Source organism: Musca autumnalis, unplaced genomic scaffold, assembly GCF_047663935.1.
Source record: "Musca autumnalis isolate F117 unplaced genomic scaffold, ASM4766393v1 scaffold_3, whole genome shotgun sequence".
In the NCBI taxonomy this organism is placed as follows: Eukaryota; Metazoa; Arthropoda; class Insecta; order Diptera; family Muscidae; genus Musca; species Musca autumnalis.
In genome coordinates this window covers 213677065-213691902 of record NW_027411866.1, presented here as the reverse complement: position 1 = coordinate 213691902, position 14838 = coordinate 213677065, and the positions used below count along the sequence as shown (strand labels likewise).

Sequence of the window (14838 nt, the reverse complement as noted above, 5' to 3'; positions counted from 1 at the left end):
ACATCAAACCTTGCCTATACGTAGGCCATTGTATTTGCGGTGGGCGTAATGTGTGTTCTTTTTCTTATTAGAAAGAAGAACATTTCTATAGTCGAGTGCGTCGTTAATTTGTTCATTATCAGGTTTCCGTGTGCATCTAACATTGTTTTTATGGTGAAATGTTGCTCGGCGTTGTGCATTCACAAATTGAACGAAATGTTTCTAGTTTTCTCATTGCTTCAAGTTTTTCATCAAATGGAACTTCCTCCACTAGGACTTTAAAAATGTCCTTCATAACTAAAAGAAACTTCAACGTAACTTTTGAACTTCAATTGTTTCGGTCTCGTCTGTGTTTCTCATGGAGTTGCCGAAGATCTGTGTTATTGAAAATCTGGAGGTACGGTTCAACTTCGAAATTGTCGTACCTATAGTAACATTCTAGTTCTTACTTTGTGCAATTCTCTTTCACCAAATCAAACAAGAGATCGGAGTTATTACATTCCAAGTAAGTATCCACTAACAAAATTTTGCACCAATTTCACTATTATTATCATATATGAAATGTGTTCTTCCTCCATAATCCATCACACCTTCACGGTTGTTTGGTATTGCGATGTGGGGACTACTGCAAACCAACGAAACTACGCGTGGGCCTCCGATCGCAGCTTCCAAATAAATTGTTTGCAGCATATCATTTACACTTTCCCCTGAATATACTTGACGAGCCTCCGTTCCGAAGAAAATCGTGTATTGTATGAAGGCGCCAACTATTCTGAAGCCATATTGTGTGTTTATTGTGGGGTCGTCGCTCTTAACAATAAGGGCATCGAAAATCAAGTGGCATTTTCTGTGATCTTCTGGCAAATTTGCAAAAATCGAAATTAATTTTATTTTTGTAGAATCGGCGAAGCCCATCTGCCGCCTTGGGTACCACGACTCCACTTCTTCCAGAGTTGGGGTCTTGGAACCTATGATCTCCTGCTCCATACAGTACCCACTTCTTGACAATATTGCTTTTTGAAGAATAAGGCGGGTTTCCTTATTTACACTTTTCCCTGAATATACTTCACGAGCCTCCGTTCCGAAGAAAATCGTGTATTGTATGAAGTCGCCAACTAATCTAAAGCCATATTGTGTAGTTATTGCAGAGTCGTCGCTCTTAATAAGGACATCGAAAATCAAGTGGCATTTTCTGTGATCTTCTGGCAAATTTGCAAAAAACGAAATTAGTTTTATTTTTGTAGAATCGGCGAAGCCCATCTGCCGCCTTGGGTACCACGACTCCACTTCTTCCAGAGTTGGTGTCTTGGAACCCATGATCTCCTGCTCCATACAGTACCCACTTCTTGACAATATTGATGTTTGAAGAATAATGCGGGGTTTCTCCTCTGTGTAAGGGCGAGGGCTTCCGAGGGCAGTTCATTTCATAGTTTTATGGATAGCTATCAGCACATTTGGATCCATTTTAAAAAAAATTTAAGTTTTATAACTCTTCACAAAAAACACTAGGTCTGTACGATAACCCAAAAGTTTGTGCAAATTTGCACAAACTTTTACAAAATGCTGTTCGATAACAAACTTGCAAAGTAAAAGAGAGAGAATTTGGAGACAATTGTGAGAGAATATTGGAGAGTTTTGGAGACTTTTGTTTACAAGTTTTTGCAAGGGAAATTTTTCTTGTAAGAACTTGCAAGTTTGATAAGCTGATTTAAATTCGAATGTTTTGTGGCGGACGTCTTGGCAAAAACATAAACAAAGGTTTGGCTATTAAAATAGATAGATATAATACGGCGTTTATATTATAGTTTTTTGCAGGGTTAACCTTCTTTATGAGGATTTATTTGAAGTATACACAATGGAAATGGCATTTGAAACCCAGACCCACTGGGTTAACCCGGTTATATGTAAACGGCCTATATAATGTAAGTAAAATAACTTATATTGTAGCTTGTGGTGACTATTTTCTTATTTATTTTATTTAATCTTTTTCCGTCAACTTCTTCTTGTTTATCAAATCAGCTGATTTCTTGCAAGTTTTTACAAATTGCTGTTCGATAACAATCTGCAAATGTTTTGCTTCGAGAGAGTAAAAATGGTGGAGAGAGTTTACTGAGAACTTGCTGAGTACTTGCAAGTACTTTTTACTTGCGAAGTTATCGTACACACCTACTTTCTTGTCGCTGGATGCTTAGGGAATAGTAAGTCGACTTTAAACAAAACGAAATAGCATAATCGAATATGTATGTATATGCCTAAAGAATATTCTTGATGCCTTAACGCCATCTGTTGTTTTTGTGCCAGTCATGCAGTCATTAGTTTATGTCTCTGCTATGATGGGGATCACATATACACTAAACAATAACAAAAATTCCACCACACGCATTTGTCAACTGTGGAGACAACAAACAAGAGCCGCAGAGAGCGATAATAAACACTCAACAAGTGGTTGTTTAGTAGGCCCCCCATTTGTAAACAAACCACCACCACCAATGCTGTTTGTTAATAAACGGCTCCCATTGTGAGACACTCGCTCTCATAATCTCCCCACATACGAACTCACCAAACAATAACAAGGTAGCTTGTGGGGTTCGTCTCACTTGTTGTTTAAGCCATCATAGCCGCATAACTGCCAACTTACCTTCGTGGGGTTTAGTTAGAAAACGACTATCGACACGTGAACACGTGAAATGCGCATTAAGTAAAGAAAAAGTGACAACCAATATTGGTAATGAAGAAAAACAAGAAAAAATAAAAAAATATAACAAACACAAGACGCGACGGAAAACGGTTTATGAAAAAAGCGGAACAATCGAAAAGAAAAACCCCCAAAAATTACAGGATTGTTAAAAGAAAAGTTAGACTGTGCAGTCGTGAGAGGAACTGCAAGTTAAATAAATATCAAACTATTTTTTAGTGGGAGTGGAAGTTTTTCACAATTATTGTGAAGGCAGTGTGAGTGAAGTTCTTTACTTTGTTTTGAAACTACTATGGGAATGTTTCCCAGTGACAAATAACAGATACCAACCATATTCTGCACTTGCTGGAAAAATAACAAAAAAAATCTAAAACAAATAGAGTGGAGCCAACGGTGTAAAAGGCAAAAAACAAAAGGGGAGAACAAAACCAAAAAAAAAAAAAAAACAGATACAAAGAGTTGATGTGACATGACCAAAACCAAATCGTTTGAACTTAACAAAATAGCAACAAAATAAAGGCAAAAATAACAACTAGTGATTTGGAGCTTTGGAATAGTGTTAGTGTAACCAATTGCTATAGTTGTTAACAACAAATAAGTGAATAACAAAATAAATGAAAAAGTAGAAGAAAAAGCCGATAAAATAAAGTTCATGTAAAACCACAAATGTGAGATACTTTTACATATGGACGACATGACCACACATACAAACAAACATATGGAAATAAATGATCATAAGTGTAAATGTTGTTAACTTCCAACAGAGTCTGTGCATGATTTGATGAGTTGTGGATACCACCATACTACCAGCCTGCCCGACTTCTCTTCCCTAATATCATCTCCATTTGTTGGTCTCTTGAGCAACAATAGTGTCATTGTTTTTGTTGGGGATAACCTTTAATTTGTATAGGTTTTAACGTACCCCTGCGTTTTTCGATTTAACCGGAAGTTAGTGGTGCTTTAATGTTTGGCAATTGTTATTGCTAACAATATAAACAACAAAAGAAAATAACAACAACTAAACAAGTGATTCAATGGTGGTTTTTGTAATCCCTCCTTAAATAGAGAGAGTTATATTACGTTACACATGTTTGCATATGAAAAAAATAGTTACAATAAAAATAAATCGAAAAGAAATTAACAAAAATACAACAAACAAATAAAACTACTAGAAAAGCTACCTATATAAATTCTAGAATTTCAATTGTTTTTGTAAACAAAGTGCAAATAACCGAACAGAAATCCAGCAATAAATAAACAACGAGAGAAATTGGAGTAACAAAAACAACAACACAAACTGTCAACAAACACCCACCCAGTGAACATTTTTTGTAACGACAACGTTGGATGTATACATGGGATTTTATTGTTAATAACGAATATTAAGGTAATTATATTACGAAAAAAGTGTTCTTTTAATGTTACATAAAATACTAGTAGATTCATCTTAAATAGAGTCAGTAGAGACAAAGTAGAAAGTGATTTTTTGAGGTGAATTGAATCAAAGTAAAGGCCTGGGTACATAAGAATCCTCGTCGTCTGGCAATATTTCAATTTTATAAGGTGTGTTTCATAGTTATAAAACATTTAGTTTTTCTTATACATATATCTTTCCTTGTTCGTTTGATCTGCACATATTTTCAGAGAATAAGCATCTTCGCTCTTACTCTTCATGAATGTAAACAAAGTAATTCTAATTGTTGTTTACAGTAACATCTTGTTTCATAATTATAAAATAAATGTAGAAAACTTGATAATGCAGTTCAGTAGAGCATTGACATCCGGCGTATTTCAATTTATTACTTAAAATTCAAAAATTCAAATACATTTAAAGTTATTATTGTTCTATAAGTTTTGCCAACTAGCCTCTATAAAGCCAACTGGCGCTGAGGCGACATTTAATATTGTTATTGTATATAGATGAATTAAAGAAATAATAAAAAAAGGCAAAATTTTAGCCTATAGTGAAAAATATGCATTTTTCAGATATTTCGAGGAAAATTGGTAGAAGTATTACCATTGTGCGGAATTTTTTCAGTGATCCAAATAATTATGGATCCAAAAAGCGCCCTGGAAGAAAGAAAATTCTTTCAGAAAGGAAAATTTCGCAAATAAACCGTCTAGTCAGCAATTCATCCATAGGTTTAAGACAGATTAAAGAGTCTACGAGTGTTCCAGTATCAAAAACAACAATTTTGAGGGTACTGTCCGAGAATGAAAACAATAAATACGCAATAGAAAAAAAAAACAAGTTCAACACTTATTACCACGGCATATAGAAGCACGGTTGCAGTTTGCCAAAGAAACAAGTAAAAAAGGATCAGTCGGCTTTGCCGACAGAGATATACCCTCAGCCTGTGTGAATTGAACCACCTTTTTCCCCAAAAAAGGGTTTTGAAAATTATGGGCGTATGAACCGACAAAAATATGGATTTGGATAGAATCTCAAAAAGTTTTGCGGGGAAGGTATCGAAAAGAATGGACCGACATATACCATTTTAAAAGTGGGTCTTATTTTGGGTGTCATTCCCCTCGAAAGATATCGCGACCACCTGTCGTTTCAGTCGGTCACCATATATGTAATTCACAGGTTTTGGACCATTATATCAGGAAGCATGTACGTGCCTACGAAAAACATGATATCGCTGTAAACAGGACCACTAGGTAAAACTTTTCAAGGGATCCTCGCACAGACCCTTAACCGGGTTGCTTTGTTTATAAGATATCACGCGTACTATTTTAGCTAATATTTTCGAATTTTTGTGGGGGAGGTACCGGAAGGAGTGGATCTACAAGCATCACTTTCGAATTTCATCTAATATTCGAAGAAATATTACGATATGAAAAGTGTGGATTAACTCAGTATTTGGTTCGAGAGTTGTTGTGCTCTCCAGCCACTAGGTGGTGCCATAGAGGGTTTTTACGCCGTACGGACTGTTTCCTCAAGAAGTATGGACTTGCCCCTGACAAAACTTATACCGTCGTAATTGAGGCAGCGAATGAAAGTTGATTCAACAAAAATCAAAGTGATTCCAGAGCAGTTCTTAAAATGAACTTATCCAAAATTTTGTGTGGGAGGTACCCGAAGAAATGGACAAATATAGTCCATATTCGAACCTGATATATATTTGGTAGATATATTGGGATGTGTAAAGTATGGACCAAATCGGTCACTACCATCAAGAGTTATCATGCGCACAATTTTTCCGAACATTTTTGAACTCTTGGGGGGAGGTACCTGAAGGAGTGGACTGATATGGTTTGTCTTCGAACTTAAACTAAGTTTGGACAAAATATTACGAAGGCCAAATTTTGGAACGAGTCGGCAAATCCGTTCAAGAGTTATCTTGCGCTCCAACCACTACATGTGGAGTCATAGGGGTTTTTTGTATTTTCTCTGGAAGTATGGACTTGCCCCTGATGAAAGTTGTACTGTCGTATAGAGGACAGTGAATAGAAGTTGCTACAGCAAAAAACAAAACGATTCGAGAGCAGGACTTAAAGTGAACTTTTTCAAAATTTTGTGTGGGAGGTAACCGAAGGAGTGGACGGATTGGGTCCATATTGAAACCTCATCTAAGTCTAGTAGAAGTTTTACGATGTGCAAAGTAGGGACGAAATCGGTTACTCCCTTCAAGAGTTATCGTGCCCACAAATTTTCAGAACATTTCCGAAGTTTTGTGGAGAGGTACCGGAAGGAGTGGACCGATATAACCCATCTCCGAACTTAAACTAAGTTTGGACAAAATATTCGTTCGAGAGTTATCGTGCGCACCAGACAGACGGACGGACATGGCTAAATCGACTCTAAATTGTCTGAAACACATTTCGTCCAAACATACTTGGGGTCTAAAACCATTATTTCGATGAGGCACATTTTGCCCGTATAAAGTGTATATACCCTCGTTAGCATAAATGCTGAGGGTATAAATATGCTAACTAATTGGAACCAGGTATGATCAAATTACGATGTTCTTTAACTTCAATAGTAAGCATAGATATCCTTCTAGGTCATATTCTCTGATGAAAAAGAAATGGAATTTAGATGGACCAGATGGCAATAGGGGTTATTGGTGGGACACCAGAAAACAACTCCTACGTTTTCAAAAAAGAAACTTTGGTGGAGGATCTGCTATGGTATGGACAGCATTTTGCCAAGATGGGTGCCGAGAATTGCAATTTGTTTCTTCAAAAATGAACAGCGTACATTACGTAGAAACTCTTCAAATGAGTTTGTTGTCATTCATCGCCCGAAATCCCACAAAAAATTAAATTTTTCAGCAAGAAAACGCTGCAATCCACAACAGTTCATATACGAAAAATTAGTTTAACGACAGATTGCTGTTATGGGATGGCCAGCCCGCTCTCCCGATCTAAATCCCATCGACAAATTTTTCAGCAAGATAACGCTGCAATCCACAACAGTTCATATACGAAAAATTGGTTTAACGACAGATAGATTGCTGTTATGGGATGGCCAGCCCACTCTCCCGATCTAAATCCCATCGAGAACCTCTGGGGAATTTATTCCGAAAATCGACACTATTAAAACGTAAATGACTTGAAAATGGCAATATCGGAGGAATGGACAAAAATAGACCAAAAATTAATAACAAAATTGGTAGATAGCATGTCTTCCCGAATATTCAATCTGGTGACATTTCTTGAGTATTTCAGTCATGTAAAACTTCTCTACAAGTGGTGTCTTAGACACGCCGTTCCGACTCGGCGATAAACTGTATGTCCCATTTATCATTGAGCTAATATGAATCGGATAATTAATTTCGTAAGATGTACTCATCAGCTATTTTAGATAGTGCTGACCGGTTTTTGTAGAGCTCTTGGGTCATCTCAAGAAGAATGGACTTGGCAAAAAAATTGAGAGTTGTAGTAGTATCCGCAAGGGTAACTTCCGATACGCGCATCGGCTAGTCATAGAGACAGACAGGGCCAAATCGTCTCAATCTTGTTTACTTGTTATTTAGTAAATTTTATGTTTCTATAAGAAACAGATATTAATCAAAAACACTGAGAATATATTTTTATTGAGAATATATTTTGCGGTTAATGTGACCTAAACAAAATAATTAATAATGCTTTGTTAAGAACGTACGGACAACATTATTAGTATTTCTTTTGTGGTTTGTAATTCAATTACATTACATTAATATAATATTATTTTTGTTAAATAGAGAAATTCCATCGAGATTTATTGTGACATAGACAACTAATTCTTTGAGAATGTGGTGGGAAAAAACCACAAATTATTTTCATGATTCTCATCTATAATTAGTATAAGATTAAATGTACTACAATCATTGTTTAAACTTTGACTAAGTGGATATATTGAAAGTTGTCCAGCCACATCTAATATGTCTCAAAGGCTTTAAGCACAGATTCTTCCAGCGAGAGAACTAGGATATTCTTACGTGTGAATTAAACTGTGTTATATCTGAAATTCTGCCGGTATATTTGAGAGGAGTGACTTGGATTCAAGACTTTGAAACATTAAAACGATCTGTGAAGAGCTATGATAGTATGCAAATCATCATTGGAGACCATGATGTTCGTATAGGAGAGGGACAAGAGTTACCCTCAGAACTAATCTATGGCTGCGCTAACGTTAGACAAACAAATGACAAAATTGTTAATGCAAACGGAAGAAACTATATTGATTGATTGAATGGTCGAACACCAGGTGACGACGAAGGCAGGTTCACTTTCGCTAATAAAAACGGTTGCTCTGTGATCGACTTGTGTGCGGTATCGTTGGAAATGCTAAGTCATATAAAACTTCTACGAGTGGATGATCAAATCTGGTCGGACCGTTTTCCGCTAAGCCTAAATGTTTCCATACCCTGCGTAAATCGGAAAAAATGCAGATAAATTTAAACTTCTACCAACATTGAGATGGAAAGACTCTAAAAAATGCACTGAACAAAAATTTGAATAATCTGACAGAGAACCCTACACTTAAGGATTTGGTTGAAACAGTAAATAAATTCTACCCTATGTGTACATACCCCAAAATGAAAAACTTTAAAAATAATTGGTTCAACATGGAATGCTTTAAAAGTAGAACGGAAACAATGAAAATGCTCAACATATTAAGAAAATCTCAAAAAACATGCGATAGAGAGGCATACATATATACAACAAAAGAAAAATCACGACAACTTATGCAAATATAAAAAGAGTAACTATTACAAAAGGGTGCCAACGTGGTGCAATGGTATGCACACCCGCCTTGCACGCTGAAGGCCGTGGGTTCGATTCCCCGGCCAGTCAAACATCAACATTTTCAACGTTGGCAAAATACCCCTCAGTAATGTTGGCGACATTTCCAGAGTATTTCAGCCATGTAAAACTTCTCTACAAGTGGTGTCTTAGGACACGCCGTTCGGACTCGACGATAAACTGTAGGTCCCATATCATTGAGCTAATATGAATCGGGGTTCACAGATGTTTGTGGAACAATTATTATTATATTATTATTAACTATTACAAAAATATGGAATTAAAGCTAGATACTATAAACGATAGTAAGGAATGGTGGAAGCTTGTGAAAGAAATAAGGCAAGAGAACAAAGACCACTGTTGCTGCATAATGACAGAATCATTGAAAACATATTTTGAAAACCTACTAAATCCTCCTGGTATAACTGCGACGATAGAGAATTCACAGTGGATGAAGTGAAAGAACAATTAAAGTCGGTTAAATTGAATAAAGCACCAGGTGAAGATCGGATCCCTTACGAGTTTTTGAAGTACTCAACCGATAATCTCCTAAAAACACTAGCATATTCCCGCTAGTGTGTGATGATGGGTGTGATGATTTCGAAGCATTTAGAACTGGCATCATATTTCCAATCCATAAAAAGGGTAACATAAATGACGTCAGTAACTACCGTGGAATCACCTTTATGAATTGCATTAGCAAATTAATGATTGGAATGGTAAACAGTAGAATTACGGATTGGGTAAACAGAAACCAGATATTGAAACAGTACCCAGCAGGCTTTAGGATAGGGTATTCTACAATGGACAACATGTTTAACCTGTCAGCTTTAGTTAATTTGAAGTTTAATGAAAATAAGAAAGTGTTTGCTTTTTTTTCAAAGCTGCCTTCGATCGATTTCCAAGAGATATTTTAATTTGTAAATTGCACGAAATCGGTCTATCATCAAAAATGTTTAATTTTGTTGAAATGATTTATTAAAATACCAAGTCGGCAGTATGGCCGGGGTCCGAACTCTCCGAATATTTCAACACCTATAGTAGAGTCAAACACGGATGCCTATTGTCAACAATCCTATTTGCCCTTTACTTGAACGATCTACATGAGCATCTAGAAGGAGGAATCTATATTGATGACATAAATATTCGTATACTACTATATGCTGATGATATACTAAGATTGGCAGACAACCCCAAAATACTACAACGAATGATAAATAATTTGGAAGCCTATTGTGAAAAATGGGGTATGAGGGTAAACCAGTCTAAGTCCGAGACAATGGTGGTAAGCTTTCAGCTGGAGATAAATGGAAATACAAAGGTGAAATGCTGAGAATAGTAAACGAGTATAAGTATCTCGGAATATTCTAACTCCAAAATTATCTTTTACTATCTTTTACTTTTACTAGTATAAATCCATCCAAGTCCATAAAAATGCAATCAAAAACCGTTTTTTGCTATAAAATGGCCCTCTATTAATCCCTGACTATGTCTTGATGACAAGGTGAGCGATATAAATCTTTTAATCTCTCCTTTTTAAATCCCCTCCACAAAACGAATTGCAGTCTGATGTATCGAATGCTTGTAATGAATGAATGAATATCGGAATCAGTGAATGTGTGGATTTTTTCCGAACAATTTGTACAATATTTAAGTGTAGTTTTTTTTTTGTATACAAAACTGCCTTTTGTTATACTATTTTATTTTATTTGAGTTGTGGTTTAGAAGAGTGAAGGGCAATAATGTATGTACATACGGACTATGTGAAAAGGTAATAAATAGTTTGTGATTGTAAACAGGTTTCGATTTTCACACGCTTATTTTGTTACGTTTTTGGTTTTTTTTTGCTTCTTAATAGCAGGCATACATATGACGGCGACGGGAGCGAGAGTGTTGCAACAATTTCTATTTTCAGCAATTACATTTTGTTTGGTTGTCGTATTTCTCTTGTGGGCAAATAATTTGGATTATAGACTCTAAATAGATGTCATGGATTTTCGGAGGCATGATTCGCTAAGCATAGAAATGAAAACATTACCAATGAATTTTTATTTTTTTTTTTCGTTTAGGAGATAAGAAGTAATTTGGTAATTTTACAAAAGAATAATTTTTCTGGCACAAAATGCCTAAACTTATTGCATTTTTTCTTGGTTGCTAAACCTCCTCCTCGTTTAATCTTATCTATGGAAAAATTCAAAAAAAAAAATATTTCTACGAATTCCAAAACTGTTTTTGTTTTCACTGGTATGATTCATTTACCCGCTCTGTAATAATTGCCACAATTGCTTCTTCTTAAAAAAATTGTCCAACAATATCTAATCATGTTCCATAATTTAGCTGCATATTTACTCAATGATAAGCTCCTCGAATTTGTTGACACAAAAATCTACTGCAGTACTCTTTTAACCTTTTTTCTGGAACAGCTAAAAATATAAACTAAACTATTTTCACAAAGAGTAAATTGCAGATTTTGTAAAGAATTATTTTCATGATTTTATACGACCAAAATGAATCTCATTGAAATTGGTTGGAAACATTACATATGTATGTATGCTAAATTGGTTTCAGACACTTTGGAGTCGCCTGGCTGGTGGATACGATAACTCTCAAAATTTACTCCAAATATTGCACATTGTAATTCAAAGATGGTCTACTTCAGACTTATCATTTGACTAGCTATCTCAAAATGTTAAAAAAATGTTCGCTTAAATGCAGGATACGATTTGGTCTCGAATGCTCAATAATTTTTCCTCGGTATTCTTTGTTGCCCTTCTACAACAAAATACTAAAATATTTTCCTTAAGTAAGTCCATACTGAAAGTTCTTGAAAACTCTACAACCATCAGCTAAAATTACCGGTCGGTAATTAAATTCCTGAAAGTAGAAAACATTAATCTTAATATTTTTAATTTTTTTTATTTGTTGCGTTGAAACTTGGTTCGTTTTATTTTGTTTACAGCAAGAAGTGGCGCCCAACGTGGGGCAAAAAACTAGGGCAAACAGGTTTAAAAACATAGGAAAGGAAAACAAGTAGACCTATAGTCGACAATAAACGTGGATTTTTAAAGATTTTTAGGTGGGCCATAGTCGACAATAAACGCGGATTTTTTTAAAAAATTTAGATGGATCCACGGTCAACAACAAACGTGCATGTTTAAGATTTTTAGGTGGAACCACAGTTGAGAATAAACGCGGATTTTATAAAGATTTTTATGTGGACCCATGGTAAAAAACAAACGTGATTTTTTAAGATTTTTAAGTGAATTAAAGACGACAATTAATCCAGTTATTTTAAAGATTTTTAGGTCGACCTATGGTGGACAATAGACGTGGATTTTTTAAAGATTTTTGGGTGGATGGTCGGCATCAAACCTAGATTTTTTAAAGATTTTTAGGTGGACCCATGGTCGGCAATAAACAAGAATTTTTTAAAGATTTTTAGGTTGACCCATGGTGGACAATATACGTGGATTTTTTAAAGATTTTTAGGTGGACCTATGGTCGACAATAAACGTGGATTTTTTAAAGATTTTTAGGTGGACCTGTGGTCGACAATAAACGTGGATTTTTTAAAGATTTTAAGGTGGACCTGTGGTCGACAATAAACGTGGATTTTTTAAAGATTTTTAGGTGGACCTGTGGTCGACAATAAACGTGGATTTTTTAAAGATTTTTAGGTGGACCTGTGGTCGACAATAAACGTGGATTTTTTAAAGATTTTTAGGTGGACCTGTGGTCGACAATAAACGTGGATTTTTTAAAGATTTTTAGGTGGACCTGTGGTCGACAATAAACGTGGATTTTTTAAAGATTTTTAGGTGGACCTGTGGTCGACAATAAACGTGGATTTTTTAAAGATTTTTAGGTGGACCTGTGGTCGACAATAAACGTGGATTTTTTAAAGATTTTTAGGTGGACCTGTGGTCGACAATAAACGTGGATTTTTTAAAGATTTTTAGGTGGACCCAATATCAAAAATAAACGTGGATTTTTTAAAGATTTTTAGGTGGACTCAATATCGAAAATAAACGTAGATTTTTTAAAGATTTTTAGGTGGACTCAATATCGAAAATAAACGTGGATTTTTAAAGATTTTTAGGTGGACTCAATATCGAAAATAAACGTGGATTTTTTAAAGATTTTTAGGTGGACTCAATATCGAAAATAAACGTGGATTTTTTAAAGATTTTTAGGTGGACTCAATATCGAAAATAAACGTGGATTTTTTAAAGATTTTTAGGTGGACTCAATATCGAAAATAAACGTGGATTTTTTAAAGATTTTTAGGTGGACTCAATATCGAAAATAAACGTGGATTTTTTAAAGATTTTTAGGTGGACTCAATATCGAAAATAAAGGATTTTTTAAAGATTTTTAGGTGGACTCAATATCGAAAATAAACGTGGATTTTTTAAAGATTTTTAGGTGGACTCAATATCGAAAATAAACGTGGATTTTTTAAAGATTTTTAGGTGGACTCAATATCGAAAATAAACGTGGATTTTTTAAAGATTTTTAGGTGGACTCAATATCGAAAATAAACGTGGATTTTTTAAAGATTTTTAGGTGGACTCAATATCGAAAATAAACGTGGATTTTTTAAAGATTTTTAGGTGGACTCAATATCGAAAATAAAAGATTTTTAGGTGGACTCAATATCGAAAATAAACGTGGATTTTTTAAAGATTTTTAGGTGGACTCAATATCGAAAATAAACGTGGATTTTTTAAAGATTTTTAGGTGGACTCAATATCGAAAATAAACGTGGATTTTTTAAAGATTTTTAGGTGGCGATCATAAAAGTATGTTTTACGTGTTATGTTTCTACGGAATAAGCTAAACATTTTTTTGTTTTATATTATTTCCTAGTTTTTATAAATTCTGCATAATTTTTCGGTCGATTTTTAATCATTCTAAATATCACGTTAATAGTCCAGTCTAACAAACAACAAATCATTACAAAATACCCTTCCACAAACCTCTTCTCTTAATTTAACTCAAGTATTACGTCATATTGTATCAAATTCACGATGGACATTATTTTCCAAATAAATATCCCAAAATGAGGTTTTAATTACCCCTCAACTGCTTTAAATAATCTTAATTTAAAATCTAAAACACAACACAACATTTTATTTGAGAAAATAAATTCTTACCATTAAATCGGAGTTCTCTTCATTATTTGATGGCTTCTTAAATGCGCGATACTCAGCCACACACACAATGTAATAATGTTCTTTCAATTTTAATTTATTTTTAAATACCCCACAAAATATTTTCTTATCCTCAAATTTCGTTGCTTCAACAATGCGGAAGAAGATTCTCAAGGTTCTTCTTCGCTGCGTTGAATCATCATCAACCAACATTCTTCAGGTAGATTTTGATTGCCAAAGACGAAGGGTCATCATTTGGTTACAATGTTTTTCTGTGTGTCCAAAAATTCTTGCCTTGTCTTGTGGAAGATCAAAAAGATGTCCAAAATCAAGGTGTTAATGAACCTAACGAAAAATGTCTAAAGTTACCGCTTTTTGGATGATGATTTTAATGTTAAGAAGTGCCAGGAGAAAATCAATAAATTTTAAATTAAGGGATTTGAATTGCAACGTGAATGGGTATACTGGGATCACATCAAATCAGCAATGTTTATGATGGAAACGTTTCTTAAAAAATGCTTGGATCTAAACAATAAAAAGGTTCGGCAAAAATAAAACAGATATTTGATAAAAATATTATTTCTGAAAAATCCGAAAAAAAATCCTAAGTAGGATCATTTTTACGATATTAAAAATTATCCAATAAAAAGCACGTAAATTGTGTTTTAAAAATAATAATCACTGTTTAATTAATTTCAATGCCATTCTCAAGTGGGTCAACAAAATCCCAGAACAATTCAGGAAATGCGTCATAACATTTTGATTTAACCTTTT

General features: G+C 34.6%; 1 protein-coding gene across 1 annotated transcript in view; it reads left to right on the top strand.

The window, feature by feature from the left end:
* The first annotated feature begins 2619 nt into the window (after window positions 1-2619).
* Window positions 2620-14838, top strand: part of Rhp (GTP-Rho-binding protein rhophilin) — a 266985-nt gene continuing 254766 nt past the window's right edge. Inside the window, exon 1 of the mRNA XM_073976591.1 lies at window positions 2620-4061. The gene's annotated coding sequence lies outside the window, so the exon portion shown is untranslated. The remainder of the gene's footprint in view (window positions 4062-14838) is intronic.